This window comes from Xyrauchen texanus, chromosome 33, assembly GCF_025860055.1.
Source record: "Xyrauchen texanus isolate HMW12.3.18 chromosome 33, RBS_HiC_50CHRs, whole genome shotgun sequence".
In the NCBI taxonomy this organism is placed as follows: Eukaryota; Metazoa; Chordata; class Actinopteri; order Cypriniformes; family Catostomidae; genus Xyrauchen; species Xyrauchen texanus.
In genome coordinates this window covers 6,452,032-6,461,724 of record NC_068308.1, presented here as the reverse complement: position 1 = coordinate 6,461,724, position 9,693 = coordinate 6,452,032, and positions in this window count along the sequence as shown.

Sequence of the window (9,693 nt, the reverse complement as noted above, 5' to 3'; positions counted from 1 at the left end):
AATTTCTGTTGTTGAAATGTATCTAAAATTAAATCTTGAGAGGCAAATGACACAGAGTTGTATCTCTGGTCATTATAGTGCAATACCTGACAAAGTGTTTCTGAAATAGATTATACACCAGTCAGCCACAACATTAAAACCACCTGCCTAAAATTGTGTATGTCCCCCTCGTGCCACCAAAATAGCACCAATCCGCATCTAAGAATAGTATTCTGAGATTATATTCTTCTCACCACAATTATACAGAGCAGTTATCTGAGTTACCATAGACTTTGTCAGTTTGAACCAGTCTGGCCATTCTCTGCTGACCTCTCTCATCAACAAGGCATTTCCGGAGTCACGTGACGCCATGTGAGGATCGGACGTGTGAACAGCGAGCTCTGCGCACTTTGCTAGGTTTGACACTTTTAATGACATAAACCAGTGAGATTCGATTTACTCTGTTCCATAACTGTTCTAGGAGGACAATATGTCAAAGTATTAAAAATTCTCAGGCTCTGGAGACATTAAAATACCAATTACATGCTGAAGTGGGCCACGAGCTTGGGAGTCGATTTAGTCGGTGAAGTGCAGGAAATGTGGCGAGAGGTGCTGAACATATCAGCAATGCTGACGAAGGCCGTTGTTGATTTGGAGGATCTTGCTGTGATTCGTCAAACGATCATTGCCATGGATGCAAAGTTCACTGAGGTGGTTACAAGAGTGGGGGATGATGAGAAACGGATCTATCTGGAGTCATCTGAGATGGAATTATCTGCTAATCTGCTAGCGACCAAGGTGGAATTGGAGCGTGTCTGGGAGAAGTTGGAGGACATGGAGAACCGTAGCCAGTGGAATAGCATCCTTTTCGTTGGAATTTCTGAGGGCAAGGAAGAACAGGTTATGATGAAATTCCAAAATGGGCTCCTTTCGAATCTGCTTGACATAGCAGTCCATAAACTGGAAATCGAGCAAGCTCACAGGCTTCTTGCTTGGCGAGCCTTGGAGGGAGTCAGGCCCCAATCAATTTTGGCCAAATTTCTGAGATCATCCGATAAAGATCTTGTGTTACGCAAGGCTGTTACCTAGTAAAGGAAGCCTAGTAAAGGAAGGCTTTCTTGGAAAAATTACAACATTTTCTTGTTCACAGACTTTGCAAATTCGAAAGAGAGAAATGTAATCAATTCAAGGAATGCAAAAAACTTTTACATCAACGGAATTTTTACATCAACAGTTTTATGAATGAACCTACATGCTTTTTAAATTTTTTTCTCCTATTGGCTGAATTTTGTTTTGCGGAGTATTCTTTCAAAGACATTTTAGTGACAATTGGCTGGAGTTTGTTTTATAGATGATCTTTTGCTGTGTAATGATGTTGCTGTGTGATTATCTGTCTCATAAAATTTGTATAGAATCACCACACTTAATCCGATGACAAAGTTGTCGCAGGGGCTCTCGTAGGCATGCATGGACTGTTTGAGTTTGGAGGGATGGATGCCAGTTGCCATTGTCATGTGCGGGGTTAATGCACACGTCTTTCTGTATGTTTTGTTCTGGGGAAAGTTCAGGTTTTGATGGTCGCTCCAATGTTGGAAAGTGCTCTTTGTAATCTTGTTTTTGACTTCCCAATAAATTTTTTCTTATATGTCAAAATGTAAAATGTTAATATGAGTGGACTGTCTCTCTCCACGTGAAATGTGAATGGGTTGAGGCACCCCATAAAAAGAAGGAAGGTTATTTCTCTTCTTAAGAGTAAGAAATATTATATAGTGTTTCTTCAAGAAACGCACCTCTCTCTGCAGGAAGCTGCAAAATTTGGAAAGATATGGGAGGGGCATTTTTTTTTATAGTGCTGGCTCGAGTAAGGGCAGGGGAGTCATTATGCTGATAAGAAAACATCTACAATTCAAATGTTTCAAACAGAGTAAAGATAAATTATGAAGATTCATCATTGTTTTATCTGAAATTCAGGGACAAAGTCTTATTCTGGCTAATATTTATGCACCTAAAGTTGATGATCAGGGCTTTTTTATAGATTTTGAAGGGATGTTGCAAGCTGCTGGCACCCTCGTGATATAATACTGGGAGGAGACTTTAATCTTTTGATGGACTCAGTCCTTGATCATAGTGAAGCAAATGTGTGCAAGCCCCTACAGCAACACTGACGCTTCACATGATGTGTAAAAATCTTGGTCTTACAGAAATTTGAAGACTTTTGAACCCATCTGTTAGGGACTATATATTTTTTCATCAGTCCATAAGATTTACTCTAGAATAGATCATTTTTTTTTTATTCCTAAGTCCCTCATTTCATCTGTTGTTGATTGCTCAATTGGAAACCTTTTAGTTTCAGATCACGCCCTGGTGTGTTTAGAGGTGCCACATACAGAGAAAAATAAATCATGTGCTCCAATGTATCCCTTTTGCAAAATCCTGAATTCCATCAAATGCTAAAGACTGAAATCAATGTCTATATGGAGACCAACTGGTCCTCAATATCCTCTCTGGGCGTGGCTTGGGAGGCACTTAAGGCAGTTCTTAAGGGTCAGATCATACAGGATGCCTCATTCACCAAATAATCCAAAGCACAAGAACTCGTGGAATTGTAAGGGAATAATAAAAGTGCAGAGGCAGAGATGCGGCTGTAACATGTGTGAATGCCTATTGGCACTTCTCTGACCACTGGACCGTGTCTGGAGCCCCTTTTTTAGTGAGGTCAGTCAGCGGGCTGGTGACGTCCAAATAATTAGGTATAAACCTCTTGTAATAGCCAGCCAGCCCCAGCAACTGCCTCACCCCTTTTTTGGTCTTGGGTCTCGGGCAGGTCGCAATCGCCAAAGTCTTGTCAAATTGGGGACGCACCTGGCCGTGGCCCAAATAGAATCGCGCACTTCTTGGGGTTTGCTGTGAGCCCCGCCCACTGCAGTGATCTCAGGACCGCCCTCAGATGTTGCATGTGCCGCTGCCAATCATTGCTATAAATGATGATGTCATCTAAATAGGCAGCGGCGTAAGCCGAATGCGACCGGAGGATACGGTCCATGAGACGCTGAAACGTAGCCGGGGCCCCAAACAAGCTGAACGGAAGAGTCAATCCGAACGGCGTGGAGAAGGCTGTTTTTTCGCAGGAAATCGGTGTCAAGGGGATCTGCCAATAACCCTTTGTCAAATCCAATGTCGAATAAAATCGAGCAGTGCCTAACCGATCGAGCAACTCATCAATACGGGGCATCTTGACCACACCCCACATCAAATTTAGACACAGCGTAAGACTTTTCTGTAATCCACACAGAAACGTACCGACCCGTCGCTCTTAGGCACTAGAACAACTGGGCTGGACCAATCACTGTGGGATTCCTCTATCACCCCCATATCGAGCATCGCAACTAATTCCCGCCAAATTATTTTCTTTTTGTGTTCGGGCAAGCGATAGGGACGGCTACGTACCACCACTCCCGGTTCGGTCTCGATGTGGTTCTGGATGAGGTTCATACAACCCGGTAGAAGGGAGAACACGTCCACAAATTCTAGTTGCAACTTGGCAACCCCTGCGAGCTGACACGGTCAGAGGTGGTCCCCAAAAGTGACCGGAGTGTTATGAATAGGTTTTGTGTTTACCTCCGGCCCAAGCTCCGCCCTCTCCGGAACTACCGTAGCCAACGTCACAGGGACCGCCTCCCTCCATAATTTCAGGAGGTTGAGGTGAGCAAACTCTATCGGTTCGCTTTACCTCTTAATCACGTTCCCGACTCGTCGTGTGACCTCAAAGGACCCTTGCAACTTGGCGAGTAATTTGGAGCTCGATGTTGGGAGTAATACGAGTACCTTATCTCCCGGTGCAAATTCCCTTAGCTGAGTACCCCTGTCTTACAGTCGGCGCTGTCGTTCTTGAGCCTGGAGCAAATTATCCTGTGTTAGTTGCCCTAGTGTGTGGAGATTTGCTCGAAGATCAAGAACGTACTGAATTTTATTTTTGCTATGTGAAGGTCCCTCCTCCAAAGCTTTGCGGATGACGTCAAGTACCCCACACGGCTGCTGCCCATACAGCAGTTCGAACGGGGAGAAGCTGGTAGAGGCTTGCGGGACCTCTCGTACTGCAAATAACAGGGGGTCGAGCCATTTATCCTAATTTCTAGCATTATCGTGCACAAACTTCCGAATCATGTTCTTAAGGGTTTTATTAAATCGCTCCACCAGACCATCTGTCTGCGGATGGTAAATGTTGGTGCGAATCGATTTAATACCCAATAATTCATAAAGCTCGCGGCGTGTACTTGACATAAAGGTTGTGCCCTGGTCGGTGAGGATTTATTTTGGAATCCCCACCCGGGAGATTATTTTGAAGAGTGCCTCCACAACACTGCGTGCTGAGATGTTGCTCAGAGGCACTGCTTCTGGGTATCTCGTTGCATAATCCACTAGGACTAATACAAAGCGATGCCTGCATGCTGACCACTCTAATGGCCCGACAAGGTCCATGCCAATTCTCTCGATGGAGACCTCGATCAGCGGGAGGGGGTGCAATGGCGCTTTTGGGGTCGCCGGTGGATTTACCAGCTGGCATTCACGGCACGCCGCACACCACCTGCGGACATCGCCGCCAATGCCCGGCCAATAAAAACAGGCTATTAAGCGGTTCAGTGTCTTTCTTTCCCCTAGGTGACCTGCCATCAGATTATAATGAGCCGCCTGGAAACCCATTTCCCGGTATTAAGAGCTGGGTTGTATCTTCCTTTGTTTGGGTGTCCTGCGTCACTCTATAGAACCGCTCGTTTATGATTGTAAAATAGGGATATGAATGTGCGACATTCGGGAAGAGTTGTTGACCATCAATCACTCTCACTTGGTCAAAGGCGTGCCTGAGGGTTTCGTCTCATGACTGCTCCAGAGGAAAATCCCCTTCGGGAAATCCCCTGAGGATGGGATGGGCTGCAGCCTCTCCCCCCCACATCATCATGACGTGGAGCTGACGAAGACGGCCCCGGCTCCGCCTCCCCCACCAGAGCATCACACGTGTCACACCTCATCGCTTTTACTCATCGGGAACTAACCGCAGCCTCCACTCTATGCTTTGTTCCCCTAAATTTAATCACCAGGGTCACCACAGGGTATTTGTGAATATCCCCATGCACACACTTCACCCTCACCAGGTGGGATAGCTGTGCCTAATGCCCAGGGTTGAACCAAGCGTTGGTGGATCGTGGTTTGATTACAACCCGTGTCCACCAATGCTTGGTGAGTACCCCCCTTGATCCTTAACGGTATCCGGTACGCTCCGGCTCGATCGGGGGCAGCTTGCGGGGTGTTGGGGACCCGGACCACAGTCCCCAGCTCCATTATGGGAGTGGCCCAGATCCCCGCAACCCCAACAGGCCGGCCCAGACACTACGCCTGCACCTGTGTCGGCGGACACTTCCACCTGAGGGGGAGGGCGGCGGAGCGCTGAAGAGGAGGGGAACTGGACGTGTTGGCAGAGCACCTCACCTCCGCTGGGCCGGAACGGGCTCTGGGGAGAGAACAGAGTGAGAGGGAGGAGGGGAACACACAAGGGGAGGGGGGAGAGAGAGAGAGAGGGAGGAAAGGGCTCTTCCGCCTTCGGGTATGCCACCAAATGGTCCTCTGTAAGCTGGACAGCTTCCTCCAGCGACGCCAGGTGGTGGCACTGGACCCATTCCGCTGTCCCCTTCGGCAGACCATGAATCAGCTGCTCCAGTACCACCTGGTCGATCACTCCCCCGACATCAGGATTCCTGATTCCAGTTTTTGCTTTACGAAGATGATCTTTAATTATTTGTCTCCAACCCTACTAGATCTATGCCTTGTCTCCAGAGTATTATAAATTCCTTTTCTACGTTCTCAGGATACAGAGGGGTTTGGTCTAAATCTGAAGCTTTGGTTCTGACAGCGTACTGCCCTGTGACAGCTTTTCAGCCGGGTGCCTTTCGGTGGCCCAAACAGGTTATTAAATATTTGGGTATTTTATTCCTAGCAAATTTGTGTGATTTAGATTTTTGAGCCTTTAATAAAATGGTTTTCGAGGGTAGATGGGCTTCATTACATTTATCTATGACTGGGAAGTTTAATGTTATTAAAATTAATTGTATTCGAAAATACAGCTACCTGCTACAGTCTCGCCCTATAGATGTCCCCCTCTCTTATTTCAAGCAATTTGATAGCATAGCGAAGTCCTTCATTTGGAATGGTAAATGTCCAAGATTACATTTCAGTAAGTTACATAGACCGGTTGACAAAAGTGGGCTAGGCCTATCCAAGATTTTGTTTTATTATTATGCATTCGGTCTCAGACATTTGGCTCATTCGTCGCTTCCACTTGAGAGAGCCCCTCCCTGGTTTTGTATTGAACAGGAAGTTCTTGTCCCTATTATGCCAAAGTCTTTCTATCAAACTAACCGGAGAGTTAAGTTACACCCTGTTATCTCGTATTTGCACTCTGTATGGACAAAAGTGTCTATTACTCCATGTTAATTCAGAGTCTGGGGGACGGAGCCTCAACTTCTCTCAAGAGATTATGGGTGAAAGATTTTAACTTGGTATTGGAGCAGAGAGTGTGTGCTAGGATTCTACAACTAGAGATGCAGAAGTCTACATCTAGAGATGCAAAGGTGTAATTTAAGATTTTACATTGATTCTACTGGACCCCCTCTAGATTGAACAGGCTTGGTCTTAAATACATACCCACCTGCTGGTGATGCCAATCAGAAGATGGTGACAAAACCCATGTTTTTGATGGTGTGTTAAGATCCAAGAATTTTGGTTGTGGGTTCAGAATTTTATGTGTGACGTATTGGACACTCATATTTAATTTTGCCCCAGACTCTATATTTTAGACGATGGGGCAGTCATTAATATAGGGGATAGATACATAAAAAGTTGGGTCCTAGCCAGAGTTATGAACGGAAGACTTATTCTAGGGGATGGAAGTCATCTGGAGCACCCTCATTTCAGTAGTGGTGCACAGATGGTGGCGGCATAAGAGCAGGTGACATGTAGAAGGCTGGGAAACTTAGATTTGTTTAATAGGAAGTCGGGTAGATATTTGGAGTTTTTAGAGGGTTCTCGGGGAGGGGCAGAGGAGAGGGATTTGTAGTTTTAAATGTGTGTGTGCATTCTTTTGTTTTTTGAAACTATATTTGTAATGTTTTTTTATGTTTCTAAATAATTATGATCACTGGAGTGTGTGTTGTGTGTTGAATGTTTGGGGGGAAGGGTTTAATTTTATATAATCTGATTCCGTATTTTCTCTTATGTTTATTTAATGTGTTGAAGGGAATAAATAAAAATTGTTAATAAAAAACAAAACAAAAAACAAGGCATTTCCATCCACAGAACTGATGGTTGATGTGAACATTATCTGAAGCTCCTGACCTGTATCTGCATGTTTTGCATTGCACTGCTGCAATGCGATATGCTGATTAGATTATCGAATGGATGATTATTGGTGCCAGGTGGGCTGGTTTGCGTATTTCTGTAACTGCTGTAGGGTATCTAGGTCAGGTTTGGGGAATGTACGACTAATATTAATGATCGTAATCAATGATTAATCATACGGTTTTGACTAGATAACAATACATACAAAAACACCCCAAAAAGGGCTTATATAGTCCAAGAGTCTGTTTCAAATATATATAGATAATTAAACACAACGAATTATAATTAATTAGGAATATACATCATATGCAGACAGGCTATATTAATTTTAATAACACCTTAATGGAATTGACCCGTAGGCTACTGCAACCAGTCAGTTCGTCCAGCGAACCGCTTTGCTAAATACTCCTGATCAATCCTCCAGAAGGTTTATTTTTAGTATAAGCTTATTCATCAAAAGCACGTTAACTTACTTTGATAATATCAGCTCATAGCTTAAAATCGCACATTGAAGAGGCTTTGTTTTATGACCAACAAACACAGACAATCAAGCGTATAATTGGGTTTAATACAAGGAACTAGGATATATCACTACACTTAACAAACAAACATTTAACATATAACATAAAATAAACAAAGTAAACACAATAAGGAAAATAAAGAGATTATTATAGAGATAGTAAACTTATTTCAACAGTTAACCCTTGAGAGCCAGCACGGAAATTACACACTGTAACGCATTTGAATTTCAATGAAATAATACTTGCACAATGGACCTTTGTGTGTCGCTGAGCAAGACTGCGTGTATGTCGTGTCCTCGTGGCGTCCATGAGATGGGCTTTCATTCGGTGCTTCCAGAGCGTGGGTTGCTCGGGAGTCCATGGGAGGGGAGAGAGTTGAAGTGGGAGCAGCAAAAGAGAGTAAGAGAGTTGTTCCGAGGGGGTCCAGAAGAACGGGGGAAGAGTGCAGAAGAGAAGAGAACGATTCAATACCAGACCTGACTTTTAAAGTAGGGAGGTCACACCTCCTTTGGGAGAAGTGACCCAATGTGACTCCTCCGTTTTGGGCGCGAGTTTGCTCCCTTTGTCCTGTCAAGGCTCATTTGCATATCAGTTGCATAATTTATGACTCGGTCAGGACTTTGGGTTGACTCACTCAAAAGGCAGTAAAAACATAGCAGAAAACAATTTTAAAGTAACCTTATATTTATATTCAGCTAGGACGTGTATTTGGTACACTTAAAAGTGGATATACACTTTTAGGCTTTTTATTTAAGGCCTCAGAGTTTAACTAACACAACTAAACAAATTTTAACTAGTTTAATCTAACAGCAGACATACACAAACATACGGGGATTAAACATATTTCCTTAAAAATAAGCCCTTCTAGGTTTTAAATGAAAGACACACACTGTGTTGCCAACTTTTCACGTGCCTTTCTCACATGGTAAAGCACGAGACTTTGGAGCATCTCTGTCAATAGCGCATTGTACTCCCCAGACTAACTGGCACCATTTCAGTGATCTTACAGGGGTTCTTTGTATTCAGAATCGATGAGTCCACTGATTCTCCGCCATACTTTACACTGCTGATCTCCTGAGATTTTCACACACCGTCTCTAGAAATTATCCAGAATGGTGCTAAAAACAAAAACATCCAGTGAGTAGCAGTTCAGCAGATGGAAATGCCTTGTTGATGAGAGAGGTCAACAGAGAATGGCCAGACTGATTAGAACAGACAAAGTCTACGGTAACTCAAATAACTGCTCTGTACAATTGTGGTGAGAAAAATATAATCTCAGACTACTTTTCTGAGATGCGGGTTGGTGCTGTTTTGGTGACACAATATTAGGCAGGTGGTTTTAATGTTGTGGCTGATCGGTGTACATTTGCAACATGTTCTCGTCTGCAATATGAATCTTGTATTTCAGACTAGGCTATATGTTGCTTAAGTTCTATCCATCTCTATATTTGAAGTGTAAATAATGTATCACTGTGCCTAACCAAACTTGCTAAATCATTTAATCTGCTAATGTAACCATTACATTTGTTTCAGTGATCCAAATTGCAATACTCTAAATCATGTTTCAATGTTCATTATTTTGTGTTTAAAACATCTTCATTTCGTAAATTCACCTCAACATAGCCCTCAGTAGCAAACTCAAATAGCAAACAAAGTCTTTGGGAGAGTGGAGGTGAGCACAATGACAAACCACTTGAGTGCTCCTAGTAGATTGAAACCACATAATAAGATTTTTCCTCCATATCTTAATCTCCTTATCATTATGTTTGCTTGAGAAAACTAACACATTGATATTCTATTTAAG